The following is a 16842-nucleotide window of genomic DNA, read 5'->3' as shown; positions in this document are numbered from 1 at the left end:
CTGAAGTAGGAGGAATTAGGATGAGCCATTTGAGTATGGAAGGACCTGATAGGTTTAGGTAAGGGAGTATATGGAATCCATGAGGGAGGATGTAAAACTATAGATTACTGTTTTAAAGGACTGAAGACAATTTTAACCCAGGAATGTTACTGAAACAGACTAGCTACAAGTGTGGATTAAGACCTTTTATATTACTAGGAGAGACTAGAATGTCACATATATTAGACATAGTAAATCGAGAAGGAAATATTTTGAGGTTTTCTGCTTGTTAATTTTTGGCAGCCATCACGGAAGCCACACCCACTACAACAAAAATACAGCTGATGCAAGCTACATTATAAAACCATGCCCTTCATTTGACCCATGGCTTACAGTTTAAGCACCCTTGGGCTAAGGTTTCATTGGCAATTCCTGTCCTTGTTTTCAGTAACCATCATTGTGTCTTTTCTGTTTTTTTTCCATGGCTGACACCTACTTAGGTTATAAGGAATCAGTTGAATTTCCCCATGTTTCTTCAATAGCATCTGATTTTGTGGACCCCGCCCCCAAACATGCAGAGTGCTTTCTACACATACAGAAAGACAGTGGGGGAGACAAAATTTAGCTGCTATCTTTAGTGAGGGCAAGATTTTAGTTATGGGTCCTGCCCTCCAAAGCTCAAAATTGGTAGCTTTGGAAGAAGAGTGAAGGAGAGGTATATTTATATAGATAGAGCTCTAACTATTCTGCACAACGCCTTTACTGAGCTATTATTAGCTAACTAGTTTCTTACATGCATCAAGGAAGAAATGACTTTTGATAAATGATTTGAATGAGGAGACGGTAGTGGCCTTAGTGACTCCTTCAGGCAAAAGTTGCACCCTTCATTTCAAAAGAGAAAGTATACACACGTCTTGATTAATATTCTGAAGGATAATACATTGCTTTGAGAGTAATATCTCAGCTGAATAGCTGAGTGCTGTCAAACAATCAAAGTGTCTTTTTTTAGTGCTAAAAACAGTGTGCAGAACACATAGTGCGACCTTGCAGAGCACATTACGATTTCAGGGCCTAATCCTGTGAAGGAATGATTAGTCACATGAGTAGATTTGTCCCCCAGGAGTGAAGCTGCATGTATAAAATATTTTCAAGATTGGACCCACAGCTGAATGCATTGTGGCAACTGTTCTATATCCCACCTTTCCAACTTAGCTTAATAAACCTTTCCAAAAATAAAACATGCAAGCAAAGCAACAGGTTATCAAATGTAGGCGCTAAAATAATTTCCATTCAGGTATAATGGGAGAGACCTGAGATAGGAAGGAAATGTGAGCAGCAGTCAGGGACTTTGAAGACCCCTAAACTGGTAAGACTCCCACCCTGTTCCTTTCCATGTTCAGTGGTATATCCCCCTGCTCTCCCAGATTCCACAGCTACTGGCTGATCAAGGACTGGCAGAAGGCAGTTGTGTTCTTCCCACCCAGTCCCCCATGAGTGCTCCCCACCAGCCCAGGAGTGGGAAGGAGCAACCTGCCTGCAGCCACCACCCCTGCCATTGTCACTGTTTCTGACCAAGTGTGGTTCCCTGCACAGTCTCCCCACAGCCCTGGCTGGGTGGGCCAGGAGCAGCAGCAGGAGGGTCCAGAGGTGTAAACAGAGAGGTCTCTGGGGCTCTCCCCACTCCCAGGTCAGCCAGGGACAGTGGAAGTGGCAAGCCTAGGAAGGAAAGAATGGGAAGGGAAGGGAGGGATGTGCCACTGAGCACAAAGGACAGGGGAGGGTGGAATTTTTACCTGCTTCAAGCTGGGCATTTGAAAAGGGGTCCCCATCTGCTGCTTCTGCAGCATTATCTGCCTGCCTTGGTGAGGGAGGAGACTGGAATAGGGGATGGAACCACCCTGCAGTGGTGGTGGTCAGTGTTCCTGCACCCCCCCCCCCTTTTAAAAACCTGGATCTGCCTCTGCCTGTGTCACCACATCTTCACTGGTATTATTACTTGCACAAGCTAAATTAAAACTAGTCTAGTTGTGCTCCAAACACACATGCACATAGACAGATACAGTATGTCATCAATTAGAAAAGTAAAAGACCTAAAGAGAGCAGTTCTTTTACTGTTTTAAATTTTAAAAAAATATTAGCAATATATACCTCTTTTGTAGAGATTCTTATTTTAGTCATAGTTAGAAATAGGCTGCCATGCTACAGGCTGTGTCATGTAAGGTTTAATTTTCCTTAAATGGAAGTAAAACAGGAGTCGCTCCACTGAAGTCACTGGAATTACACTGGTGGAAGAGAGATAGAAATCAACTTCACAATATCTAATATTTTTCTTCAAACACTATAATAGTTACTTAGGACTGTACATCAGTGGCTCTCAATCTTTTTAGACTCAAAGCACCCCTGAAAAATGCCAGGTTTTTGTTTTCACTCTTTTTTTCTTTACTGCAGAAAAATAATAGCATAATTCTCCTGTTGTGAAGTGCTCAGGAAAGCAACTACAGAATGTTTTTAATGCTATGGATTCCTCTTTGAAAACTCTGGGCTTATATTGTAAAATGTTTGCACACCCACAGCGCTAACATTGCTTGGAACCTTTCAGTGCCCTTGAAAGGATCTCAAGGTACCCTCAGGTGCCACAGCACCCTGGAATTACCTCTGGATTTTCTGATTACCTCCGCCTATATCAATGCTTGGAACCAAATAACAGTCTATATACACACAGGAGAATAAAATGCCACATCATCCACAGCTTGGAAAAAAGGTTTCATTGTCTTGACACACATTTGACCCATGGAAGGTCTGTAATCTTTAATGGGACTAAGAGCACAGTTACAGGTTTAGGCCTGGTATAATTTCACAAATGCCTCAGGCTTCCATTTTTCCTAGCCTCTATTCTGTCACACAACAAATCATTAAAAGATTGCCAGGGGATGCTTTATGATTTTGCTGTAAAAGTGAGTTAATGAATCTGTGATTTGACTACTTTAATAGGATGGTCATTTGCTGACGAGTAAACAATAGTATAACAGAACATTAAGCAATAAATCACCCCACTTTTAGCCAATATCTGAACATCCATTGTTACTTAATTACCAGAAGTGTTGGTGGCTAGCACTGTACCAACTTGCTTGCATGGTTCAGTCATTTCAATCAGGTTTTATTGCAGTCCCTGCTGTTCTTCATTATTTTTTATCCTCTGTAGGCCATGTATCATTTTGCAGTATTCAGTATCGTCTTAAAAGCCAGTTTTCTTCCCTAAGCTGTTAATTTTTTTCCTGCCAGCTTTGATGCCTTTGTATGTGTTCCCTATGAATCTTCAAAAACTCCAGTTCATTTCAGGCCTTCTCTGCTGCTAGTGGCTACAGTCTCATTTACAGCCACAAGTCAATACATTGCAGCAATCTGATTTCTTTCATTTGAATTTCTCATATAGTAGTAAGAGGTACATTAAGTGCACAGGGAGTCACCACTTAATGATGCATAAAAGAGATGTGAATACCCCAAATCCCATCTTCAACTGCTTTCTAATTCTACCACTCACTGGGCGTGTTTACACAAGACACTAAATATGCAGTAGATTAATTCTCCCGCATATTAGTGCGTCATGACAAAAGCCATACTATTGTGCCAATGCGCAGTAGAATTAGTCTACTGCACATTAGTGTCACTAAAAAGGTGTGCGTCAGTGCTGCTGCACAGTAGCTGTGGTTACTGTACATTCAGTTAGTACCTGTTATTACAGGTACTAAACTTAATGTGCCATACCTACAATGCCTTACTGTAGATATGCCCACTGGTGCCCTTAGGGTTTACACTTAAAGGTAAGGATGGAAATGCACAAATTTTTAAAAAGTAACAACAAAGGGAAATGCAATATATCTGAAATCATGTCAATATAGCTGAGCAAGGAATATAATCAGTTTTTAGAAACATATTTCTAGCCATAATGCAGTTTTAAATTTGCTTTTAGAAGTGCCTTAAAGGAGCGGAAATGAGCGTTGAACCTTTTCCTGCTACTTTATGGTATGTAAATACAATCCCAGAAATTATTTATTATTTTTTCTCACATTAGAAATATCAACTTCTGACCTAACTTTTTTTTGCTGAAGAATTCAGAGGAAGGCTTTGGGAGGTACATTTTGTGACCACAGACTGAAACTTGAGCTGCAGATATCCGAGGCCATGATTTTACCCAGACTGATGTCCATGTATAACTTTGCTCATGTGAAATATCTTTCCAGTGCGATTATTGTATGAGTAAAGGAGCTCAGGTGCAAAGGAGTTTTCAGTGTCTTAAATATTATCTGTCAAGTTTGAAGTTGTATCCTGGAGCATCTGAAAGCCTTCTCCATAAAACCAGTATCAATAGCAAAGTCCCTAGAGCAGATATGCCACAAGCTAAACCCTGCAACCTCCTCAGTTGCCACTCTCATCTCCTCCCCCTGCTCAATATGTTGCTCTGCATTCTGTTCTCTAACCTGTGCCTCCACCTGATCTCCTACTCTGCTTTTTGCTCCCTGCCCTATCTGCCAATGTTCTCCCTGTTCCCTTCTCAATCTGCCACGTACCACATAGGCTGCCCGTACCACTTATGAGTTGGTCACTCAAGCCCTAGAGGACCTTCTACAGTCTTCTGCATATCTCCCTTTCCAGGATCAAAAGTCTGCAGCGGGTAGGAGGCTTAGGGGGTTGAGAGTTAGAATTTGGGAGTAGAAGGGGCATTTTTATTGTGAGAATCACTCATGGCAGAAAGGCTCTCTCAAAGAGGAAGGATTTGCAACAATTCCTAAAGATGGTCAGATTCTGGATTCACTTGATCTCCTCTGGGACACTGTTCCACTGGCACATCCCCTTGACCTAGATTCTGTAACTCACCATTCTTAAACTGTATGAAAAGTTGAATTCTGCATCCACTCAGTTTTAGCTTGGATGAAGTCTGGATCAGGGAACAGCATCCTAGAAGGTCACCATCCAGTTCGCCTAAAATATTACCAGGATCCTCTGATACTTCTGATGTTTAAAAAACAAAAAAATCAGAATGTTTTTAAACTGAAATTTTTATTGAATTCAGTATTAATTAAATAGTTCATAAAGGAGAACTAGAGGGCACAACAATTTAAAAAAAAAAGGTTTTAACTCTGGCAACTGTTAAAATTTTGCTCATCAAAACTTTGCTCTGTTAAAATATAGCTCTGCTATACCTGGATTGTGAGAAACAGATTTATGCTTTGTGTTCTTATCACCAATAAATTCATTGGTTTTGCTATATAGTTAAGACAAAGAATTAAGAATTTAACAAGTCAGGATCCAAAGACAAAAATCTACTGAACATATTAAAAAAAACCCAACAATTTATTAGCATCTTACTCCTCTTCATATAGTTATCATTCTTATCTTAATCCTTTAAAGTTCTAATCTTCAGCTGTCTCTTAGTAAATGAGACAAGAGCGGAATGGGGAAACATATTTTCCCAAAGAACAAAAGATTTCCCAGTTCTTAGAAAGCTGGAACACTTCAGAACTGCAGGGGTATGAAAACATTTTCTATCACATATATGCCTCTCTGTGTTGTGAATTTTTACATAAGAAAGTGCAAGAGCCATGTGAAGGAATTCTTTTTAAGCAGTAGGCAAAATACTCCAGATAATTCAAATCCTTAAATTAGCTCTTCCTTTGGCAGGCAGCAGTCACTTCCTTCTCGGCCTATTTTTGAAAAGGTCTCCAGCTGGTTTTAGATGGAGTAGCAAAGTAGTCTTTACTCTTTACAGTGTGCCCTTGTTCAACCCTTTGGGAGTTTTTTTGGTTTTTTTAGGTGTTCTCTGCTCAGTGCACATGACTATGAAAGAAAACTGAGCAGAGAGAATGAAGAACAATACTTTAAATGGTGTCCCAGATTTTTACCCCCTCCATACTGGATAAAAGTCACTCAGGAAGATTTAAAAGTAATCAGACAAGCGAACAAGGTGTGTTCTGAGCACAGAACTAGGAGAACCCATTTTAATCTCAGATTTGGATCCCTTTTGTAGCGATGGGCAAGTCACTTCTATGCTTCATCTGTAAAACAAGAAGAATACTTGATATCTAAATATTTGTAAAGCACTTTGAACGTGAAAATTATGTGTGCATATTATTAAAGGCATCTCTATAAAGCCATACCATATGGAATATATCTACTAGATTTTAAGAGACCATCAGTCACCCCATACTGATATCTAATAAGCATCTAGAAAGACAAACAAATGACAAATGTGAAAACTCTCTCATATGTTGACTCAGTACAGCGAATAGAGCCGAAATGAGAATATAACAAAAATAGAAACAAAAAAGGCCTGGAAGAGAAGACCAAAAATAGGTCTTAGTTTTAGATTGGGCATATCCCCTGGATGGACGGGAAAAAGATCTCACCCTCATCATCACATTCCCCAACTAAGATACAGGATATATATACATATAGTTTTCTTCATTTGCCATAGAAACAAATAGTACTTATTAAGCTTGGCTTTCAGTACATTGTAGTTGGGACTCGTGTCATTTGCAAGCATTATGGGCATAAAAGTTAGTATCATATAAGGCAAAAATACAAGCCACTACAAATGCCAAAGTGAGAAAAGCTAGAGTCGTTGTTGGATTCAGGCCTGGAATTCCCCAGTCTCGAGTAAAAGTCTCTACCATGGTATCCTATTGCCACAGGTTATTTGCATTTAAGAGAAGCAAAATTGGATACAGAAAGTCTGCTAAAATGGGAGGGGAAAATGCTGATCTGTTGGAAGTCAATATGGGAATGATACAGTATAATGGCCTGCGAGCAGTAACTGGACTTTCACATAAAGATATTCATTCATATTTTAGTTTAATCCTGTTCACATTTAATAAGTATAAACTTTTTGAAGACTTTCACTGTTAATCTCTAGGGAGATTGGCCAGTAGCTTTAATAATGGAAACCTATGGTGTTAGCTGCCCAGGGCTTCTATTGTGTAGTATTTAGGATTCCATTCAACAGCAGCTCCCCCTTTGCTAGCTTCATGAATAATAAATATGTCTTGCATTAGAGATTAGCAAAGATTAAGCTTCCTTTTTTGCATGTGCAAGATTTGCTAACTTCTAAAATATTGATACAGTTTGATGCACTTATTTTTAAGCAAGATTAAAAATATATTATACAGTTAGATTACATAATAGAAAAGACATGGATCTAAAGCAGATTTCTGCTGCTCAGAAACATCAGAAGGTGTCATGTCTTCCTCCTAAGTCTATGGAAAAAACAGCTGCATTACTAATTTTTGTGATATTCTTTTAAGAAGAGTCTACAGTAATCACTGTGGATTTCAAAGCAATTATGGTAGAAGGTCCTGGGAAAGCCTTCAGGAAACTGAAAGAAAGAATACTATGTTGGAAACTTTTAGAATATGCTTGCGAACAGAGGCAGGAAGAGAAATTTTCAAAGTTCTTATCATGTCATTGATTTATTTTAATATAGTATGTTGCACTGATGTAGCGACTTTTTTAGCTTAAAGCACTTTTCAGGTAAGCCTCAACACCCTTATAAGGCAAGCTCTTGGAAAAAGCATGGGTGATTCACTTAACATTTTGATAGTCATAAGTTTTATCAAAATTTGTGACTTCTAATTTTTTTGTTTACCATGCCATTCTATTTCACTGTCCATCTGGACATTTGTACAGTGCTTGTCCTGGGAGCCAAGAACACTTTTCTGCACACTGCAAGGTTCTCTTCAGAGTTTCCCAGAGCTCTTCTTTCCATCTCTTTCCTGTGTCCCCTGTGTCTGGAACCTTGGCTGTGTCCAGATGAGCATGGATGTGTGGTATGTGGTGCCACACACCACACATGCAGGTGTTCCTCGTGCTGCTACCCTGCAGCGCAGGGAGGAAAGGGGGTGTGGGGTGACCATGTCAAAAAAACCCAACAGGGCGGCGCACATGGTAGCAGCATGCACCACCCAAAACTGGAGCCTGCCAGGCAGGAGTTATACTCCCGCTGCTGGCCAGGCTCCCTGCTTCAGGAAAGCCATGGCTGCAACTCCCTGACTCCCCCAGGACCCCAGGTAAGGCTGATGGGGCCAGTCCAGTTGCTGGCCCCAGCCTCCTTACCCCATCGGGGTAACCTGCCGTGCGTCAAAGTATGCATGGCATGAGCATTCCCCAGAGACAAGTAGCAGTAACACAAGGCATGCCGCTGCTAGTTGTCCCCAGGGAATCAAACATCTGCGCTTGACTAGATGCAGCACTTGAGTGCAAATCATACAGCCCATTTTGTAGAACTAGGTGGCATCTTCATTGTGCTCTGGGAGCACAAGTCCAGCATGGAGGGCGGTTAGCTAGAAAAGGTTGCCAGATCTACTGTGCAGTTGCTCCTGTGGATTAAATAACCCCAAAAGTCAGAAAGGTTGAAAAGAAGTCACAGTTATGGTGAGTTCCCAGCTCTTATTATACCTGTTTTAAAGATGGATCAACTGAGGTAGAGAGAAATTAAGTGACTTGCTCAAAGTCTCAGCAGGTCAGTGCTCAGCAGCACTACAAAAGTCTACTTCCCAGGCTTCTGTTCTAGGTACTACTCCAGATTATCTTTCTGAGTTTGTCTTGCATTTTCATGTTTTCTGCTATTTCCAATAACTGGAGGGCTGGAATTTCTAACTTGTGAATAGATGGATTTGCAAGGATAAGCGAAGACCTGTTTGTTCAACATTTTGATTATGTTAATAACAGACCTTGCATAGTTGGTATATTTAGTCTTATTACTGAAAGAAGCTTCAGAGGCACTTTTTGGTTACAAAAAGGTTCTTTCTGAATTTTATCATTAAACTATGAAACAGACCTCCTGGTAAATGTACCCTAAGTATGGAAAATATGATAGAGACAGGCGCAAGGATACTTGATGCTACCACACAAATAATCAGGGAAACCAATCTGAATGGAAACAAACATTCAGGACAGGTGATCAGTACCCAAAATGTATCAACTAAAAATGACTATTTGGGATTTCACCTGGGGGTGTTAAAAGAAAAACAAAGAAGAGGGAAAATAAAAGGAGAACAGATACCACAAAAGGAAAATTCCTAAATTTCTTGTGCACTTTCTGTCTAGTAATTCTTTTCCCAGATCACCTCAAATCAGTTACCCTTTGGACTGACATGTAGCTGATTCAAATATAGTTTTATCTTTTGGGTGTTGAAATGTAGATGATTGTGCCTTTGGTTGTTAGCTAGCCAATCAAAAAAATAAGGACATTTGTTTAGAACTGAGCAATAGAGCCTGTCTGTGACCAATAACATTTAAATATTGTTTTTCCCCTTTATTACTCATTGTTTATTTTACAACCTTTATTATTCATGCTCAATATATGAGCCAAAGCTACCTCTCACAGTGTTCTCCTTTGACTGTGAAGTAATGGCCTAATGGCTGATTGCTGGAGTTGATGGCAGAACATTTGGACTGAAGTTAGATCAGGTCCTGCCTAATTCCTGCTACATATTCCTGCCACAGGATTCCTGTTACAAGTGCTTTACTCATTTAAGATTTATAATCCTTGGGGGCATGTTTGGTGTGGGGTTTTTTTTCATAATACTCTCCATAGGAGGAGAAAGGAAGAACTGTAGACGTTGTATAAAGTTTGGTTGCCAACTTAATCACAACCACCATCTTGTTCTGCTAAACAGGTGCAATTTTTTGTAATAATTTATATTCCAGTATCAACAGTGGTGCAAGTAAGTGTAATTTGCTTCCCTCAGCATTGATTGGTGTATTAAAATGCAGACTCTGTGGAAGCAGATGGCATGGATTAAAAAGAAATGATGCACTAAAATATCAAAACTCTCAACTGTTGCCCCAAACTTGAGCCTCCTAAGGGATCAAGTACTACAGAGAGGAAGGCCATAAAAGTACCTACCCTGTTCTGAACTTCCCTCTTTTGAAATTTTCGCTCGGTGTATGCCTAAATGGGATATGTGCTCCTTTGTAGAGATAACTCTACCCAAGCTAGCTCAGGTATCAAGAATAGCATAAATGCACTAGCTTAGTGTTCTACACAGGACCTTTTATACTTTATTGTTGTACAAGAACAGAAGACACACAGTGTCCTAGCAGACAGATGGGGAATACAAGTCTATGTAATAGGAAATGGTTAGTCTCAGCAGTCCACTGACCTGACTCATGTCAAGTTTTTTCTAGGCATGAGGGCAAAGGAGAGTTTAAAGGAGGTACCTGAAGGGGGATAATTAGCTTGCTTTGTGAATTTTTACTGGAACTTCTCCTAGGTACAAGGGGCAGCACAGAAGAAGCAAATGCTGGGTTAGAATATATAACCAGTGAGTGGTGGAGTCTGACTTATGAACAGGGCAGAGGTAGAAGTCGACTTCTTGGCACTGAATCAAGAGTGGACAGGTAGGATGTGGACAGGCCAAGGAAGACCTTGGAGATGAAGCCAAATAGCTTATGTTCAATATAACAGAGAAGGGGAAGCCAGTGAAGAACTGCAAAGAGAAGTGACAGTAAATTGATCAACTAAGAATATAATTTTTGCAGCAGTATTCTGAGTGGATCTGAGCAAGGCATGATTTCTTTTTGCAAGGACAGAGAGAAGAATATTATAGTAATTTTGAATATGAGATGATGAGAACCTGGAAAACTATTTTAGCTTTGTGAATGAATGGGAAATGTTTTCTTTGAGATGTTAAGCAGGAAGACTCTGCAGGATTTATACATAGCTCCACTGCTGTAAGGATCTAGAGAGTCAAAAATGACAGCCAGGTTAAAGGCCTCAGTGATAGGCAGGATGCTGGTGTTGTCCGCAATGACTGGAAAAGGAATATTGAAGACAGTTTGGGAGCAGAGAGATTAAGAGATCTGTTAAAGCTGTTTTGATTCTGAGTGGGTGACTGGATATCGACAAGGAGGTATCAGAGAAACAGCCCAAAATTTTAGTTTGAACAGAAGGCAACAGATCTAGAGTAGACAGATCTGTGAGTCACCTGCAAAGTTATGATAGTTGAGTTTTTGTGGATAAAACCATTCAAAGATTAAAATGTGGAAAGAGAAAAGGAGACCAATGTCAGAGCCCTGTAGAAGCCATACCAAAACTTGGAGAGGGACATGGAGAAGATTCTCTAAAGGAAACAGTTTATGAGAAGAATTGGAGAGGAAGGAGGAGAAATTAATGTGATGATGTACATTCAGCATTATGACTTCACTACAGGACTAAGTAGGAAGAGAAAGTGGCTGGGAAGAAATCCAAATCCTTGCTTAAACCTTAAATGCCTTCAGTAATGAGCAGACAGACTGCAAAAAATACAGAGAGAAACAAGTGAAAGGATTATGAGTTTATGCTTTAGTCTAATATGTGCAAATGTCTTTCCTTTTCTGTGCAGTGCTGTTTTGCAGTTTGCTGCAGTGCTTAGGCTAAACAATGAATGAAGTGCAAAATCTCTGCTCACCCAGATTATCTAGGGTAAAATCTTACTTCTGCCTCTCTTTGGGCCCAGAGAGGGCCCTAAATGCATCAGAATATGTGGAGCAGTGATATATGAGGGAGGAGGGGGCAAGAGGGGCCAGAGGTGTAACAGCAGCATTATGTGTGTCAGTGCTGATTGCTTTGCTGCTGGTGGCACTTATTTTTGCGCTACTCCCCCTCAGTTATGCTACAGTAGGTAACTATGCCTCAGTTTGGCCAGGAGACTTGAGGAAAAATGGGAGGAGAGATTATGCATCTATAATTCTGTTGATCTACTGTTCTTTCCCAGATAGAAACAAGGTGGATGAAGCAAACTGCCTTTGGGTCTAATGCAACCCTGGGAGAACACCCCAATTCCCAGAGTTCCTGTTACTGTGTAATGTAGATTGAGATGTGGAAATAAAAATCCTTCATCTACCTGAGCCCCAAAGCCTAGATCTCTCCTACATATAGCCCATGTCTGAAGACTAAGTTCAAGAAGAATTTGGCCATACAGAATATATCCAGGGGGTGATACAGTCACTGTTATGATGTACTGCACTATTTCTTGTAATCTTACACAGAGTTGGACACTTGAACTTGAGTCCTGGGGTTAGGTGGAACACTGACCCAGCACTAAATTTAGAAACTTCGAAATGGAAAATAGGACAAATGTTTTGTGAATAGCAAACCTCTGAGGACATGATGCAAATTAGTAGATGCCAAGCTAGACTGCTTCTAAGAGCTGATTACACTGTTTGCAATCATCAACCTGCCTCTGGAGGGGGGAACCCCCCCCGCAGATTCCTGAATATTTCACAAGTGAATTCAGATCCAACCATTATGAAAACTCTGCTTTCCCGTTTTTATAGTCATGGCTCAAGTCACACTCCATATTTCACGCTGGCACTTCTGCCTAGGAATCAATGTTCCCTGAGGTGGTATTTGGATCCTTTACAAAAACAGATGAGCACGTGTGAAAGCTGCTGCATTTCCTGACAACATTTGGGAAGGTTTTTTGTTTGTTTGCCTATGGTTGTTTTCTTGAAAAATTAGAAAGTTAATGGGTATAATCAAGATTAATATTGTGACTAACACGTCAGATAATCAGGATATTTATAGCTTTTATCACCTTCAGTGCAGTTCAGAGTGTTAAATTACACTATAAATACCGGTATAATTCAGTACTATACAGTATTCAAAGACATGGTTCCCACAGCAACTGCAACTTGCCCATCTGAACAAAGTTACATTTCATTTATTAAGCTATATAGTGTTAATTATAATAACTTAATATTTGTGCCATAATGTGCCTGAATTACAAAAGTCATAGGAAATGCAACATTGAATTTCCAGACTTGTTTGCAAAATCTTGGGCCTAACACTGCATTCATTTTGTCAAAATGTGCACCTGCCCCCTCTATCACGTCCCTTATTGCCTGACCCCCTGTCTCCCCAACCACCAGCCCTGCTACTGCCTCCGCCACCACCTACCCCTCCACAATCTACCCCCTGCCACTGCTTTCCCCACCACAACAGTGGGGGGATGAATGTAAGATGACCCTCCAATAATTAGATTCTAACAGATTTATTGTATAGAATCCATGTATAGAATCTAATTATTGGGGGATTGTCTTAAATTCAGAGTTGTCTTGGATTCAGATAAATATGGGATTTGTGCATCTAATTTCTTTGAGTTTTATTAGAAAATAGAAACAACAACAGATAGCTACCAGTGATTGCCCAGGCTTTCAAAACTCACCACTGGGCCAACTCTAATTATCAAACTCTTACTAACAAACTTTCTTACTCAGAAACTCTCACTGTCAAGTATAGCTCTCTCGATACTACAGTGAACTGTACATTTCCCCAGATATTTAGAAACAACAGTCCCAACCCATCACATACCAAAAGATTTACAAACAGTTGATAAAAGGGAACAAAAACCTTGGGGTAATGCTTTTTCTTTTCCTTTTACTGGTGATTAAGACTGAGGTAAAACAGCCTGATATAATAAAGTACTTGAATGAAATAAAACTTGTTTTCTTAGACTGAAATTCTTTACTACATAAGTAATAAAATGACCTAGTAATTAGATATGAATTGTAAAATTAAAATTTGATCTCTTTAAGGGTTCAGGTGTTCTTTCAACTGGTGATTCAAAGAATGAAAGAAAGAGAAAAATCAGTCCCAAACTGTATAATACTACTGCAAGAAAGTTTCACATCCCCACCCTACAAACTGATATAATAAAGTACTTGAAATGAATGAAATTTGTTTTATTTCATAGACTGAGTCAGAGTACCACCAAGATATAGTTTAGGCCTTTGAATCATGTTTCATTGTAAATTAGATGGTGATTAAAGCAAACAGTGGATTACTGGAGTTCAGTTTTCATTTTAGTTAGTTGCCTAGATGCCTCATTTGTGTGTACAAGAGGATGTACCACTGCAAATACAAGATGGTAATTTACACGCAAACATTTTACACAAAAGATGTTCAGAGGAACTACGTCAATTGCAAAAGTAACCCTGCACATTAAAATTGTTTCACAAGGTTGTGGCCTGATCTAGTGGTTATCCCCAGATCTACAAATGACCAAGGTCATTTCACTTTTCTGTAACTTCATTTCCCTAGTTTCTGTAAATGGAGGAAATGATACTTCCCTTCCTTTTGCAAAATTAAAGACCTGTGGACAGGCAAAAGCACTATATAATAGACATCCATTAGCTGAGACCCATGTAGCCAGAGAACTGAGCCACAACAGCCAACCATAAGTTGCCTCTTTTGTTGGCACAAGTTGTGTGAAAAGAAGGTGCTGACTAAACATCCTCAGAGCCAAGACTTAGGGAGTGGAGCCAGGCCAAATGAAGAATGTATTGCAAAAATTCTTCCTCTAACACAACAACTGTAGAGCATAGTCATCAATTAATTTTAAATAAACCAGTATTTTCAACTCTGAGCTATGCTGATAGTGGCTTAAAGGGTAGAGGCAGGTTAATTGGGTGTTGAATGCTGATAGTGGCTTAAAGGGTAGAGGCAGGGTAATTGGGGGTGGGGGAACTGGAATTAATTAGTCCAATCCCCACCTTAGAAACTGTATTTCATGGTGACAGATTACATTAATATAGCTATGGCATTTAGAGATGGTTGCTGTACATTGGGTTCTGGTGCACTCCCATGCACAGGGTTTTATCTTGATGTTTTTAGAAGTAGGTCTGTAATGAAGCCCCTATCCCCTTACAGAGAAGAGGGAGCAAACCCCAGGGCCTACTGGCCAGACAAGCCCCCAGGTGTAGATTTAAGGGTGGAAAAGACTCAAGTGAACACTTACCACAGAGTCAGCAGCAATGGAAACATCAGGAGCCAGAAGCTTGCATAGAAACACTGCAGAGCCCAGCAACAAGGAACCTCCCTGAGGCTGCTGCAGTAAGCCAAATCAGAAAACACCTGCGACAACTCAGGAACACAGGTGATCAGCAAGGGGCAGGACAGGGAGCCATATAAACACATGCCCTGAGCTCCTGGTGGGGCAGTCTGGTCCTGGAGGCCAAAGAGGAAAGAGCCCTAACAGTAGACTGCTGGTTGAGGAGAGCCAGAGGGAAGTCCTGCTTTCCTGGGGAAAGCCAAGAAAGGAATTGGCGTCTGATATAGAAGAAGATGCAGTTCAAATGGAGGATTGCAGACAGCCAGTGGGCTGGGGAGTTACATTGGAGCCAGTGGACTAATGTTTAAGTTTGCATTCTGTAGTGTGGAGGTCCTATTAGTGCCCCAGGGGCATGCAATTGCTTTGACCCCTGTGGGGCAGGCTCAGGGCGTTCCGACAGAGCAACTAGACCAGAGCAGGGCAGAGTTTGGGGCCAGAAGGCCCAGGGTCTAGAGCCAGAACCCAGAAGTCAGGTCCAGTGCAGTGGTCCTAAACTACAGGAACCAGCCAAAAGAAAGAGGGAGCCGATGCAGGGAAAGCTGAATCCTGACAAGGATATAAGGGCCAGGGGTGACCCACTATTGGGTTATGGCCAGGTACACTAAGACATGCAATTAGCCTGTGAGCCAGAAAGTGGGAGCAGGCTTGGAAAGCCCTGGGGCAGCCTCTCTTCCTTACAATAATCCTAAATCCCTGAGGTTTGTTATAACTGAAATCAGGACACCTATTTTGTGGTTTGAATGCATTCTACTGACTTAACAAGAGAACCGTTTCACTCATTAGCAGCACAGTTCCTGTAGGAGGCCTGTGTCCCATGTAGACTACTTCCCCATCCAAGCTGTGAACATTTTAGCTATTTCAAATAAACTCTATCTCCATTAAACCAGTTTTCATTAACTTTCATCACGCTCTGACAGCTGCTATATCAGAATGTTTCATAGTTTCATAGTTGGTAGGGTCATAAGGGACATGAGCAGAGCAAGTCTGACCCCCTACCATGGTAGGAAAGAGCACTGGGGTTAGACGACCTCGGCAAGTTGTTCATCTAGCCTCCTTTTAAAGACCCCCCCAGGGTAGGAGCCAGCACCACTTCTCTCGGAAGTTGGTTCCAGATCCTAGCCGCCCTGACAGTGAAGTAGCGCCTCCTGATGTCTAGCCTGAATCTACCCTCTGCCAGCTTGTGACCATTATTCTTGTCACTCCTGGTAGTGCTTGGGGAAACAGGGACTCCCCCAGTGCCTGCTGGTCTCCCCTGACTAGTTTGTAACAGGCCACTAGATCCCCCCTCAGCCTTCTCTTGTGGAGGCTGAACAGATTCAGGTCCCATAGCCTCTCCTCATAGGGCCTGCCCTGCTGCCCCCTGACGATGTGAGTGGCCCTCCTCTGGACCCTCTTGATGCTGGCCTCATCCCTCCTGAAGTGCGGCACCCAGAACTGGATGCAGTACTCCAACTGCGGACTGACCAATGTCGCATAGCGGGCGGGGGTGGATCACCTCCTTGGACCTGCTTGAGATGCATCTGTGGATGCATGACAAGGTACGGTTGGCCTTCCTGACCATGTCCCCACACTGTCAGTCCATGTTCATTTTGGCATCAATAATGACTCCAATAATGTTCCTTTTTGCAATTATTTATTACAAAATGCTTAAATATGGATCACTTTTGTTAAATGCATGAAGTCACTGACATTGGAGCCTTATAGTACTGCTAACCTGATTAGAGTAATGAACCAATGAATCGAGAGGGCAAAATATGGAAAACATTATCAAAGTGACTCCCTACCTTTATAAAATGTCATTTCATGTAGTAAAATTTATTGATGCTGCCCATTTAATAGCCTAGATACCTCACTGGTTGTGACAAGTTATGCACATGAAATGGTTGTAGCTAAATGTTTAAAGATAGATGAGGATGCAGCATAGTGCTAACTTGCCTGTAGGCCATTTTTCACACTAATAAATGACTTTAAAATATTATTTTTGATTGTGTTTCTA

General features: G+C 41.0%; 1 long non-coding RNA gene across 1 annotated transcript; it reads right to left on the bottom strand.

The window, feature by feature from the left end:
• Nucleotides 1-2183: 2183 nt before the first annotated feature.
• On the bottom strand, nt 2184-14808 carry LOC102383219. Its single transcript, XR_324225.1, has 3 exons — nt 14754-14808; nt 4855-4989; nt 2184-2261 (listed from the first exon to the last, which is right to left on the bottom strand). It is a non-coding gene; the product is annotated as an uncharacterized LOC102383219 (long non-coding RNA).
• Between the last annotated feature and the right edge of the window lie 2034 nt (nt 14809-16842).

This window comes from Alligator sinensis, unplaced genomic scaffold (genome assembly GCF_000455745.1).
Source record: "Alligator sinensis unplaced genomic scaffold, ASM45574v1 scaffold506_1, whole genome shotgun sequence".
In the NCBI taxonomy this organism is placed as follows: domain Eukaryota; kingdom Metazoa; phylum Chordata; order Crocodylia; family Alligatoridae; genus Alligator; species Alligator sinensis.
Note: the sequence above shows the minus strand (reverse complement) of the source record. Positions and strands in the feature narration are given on the sequence as shown.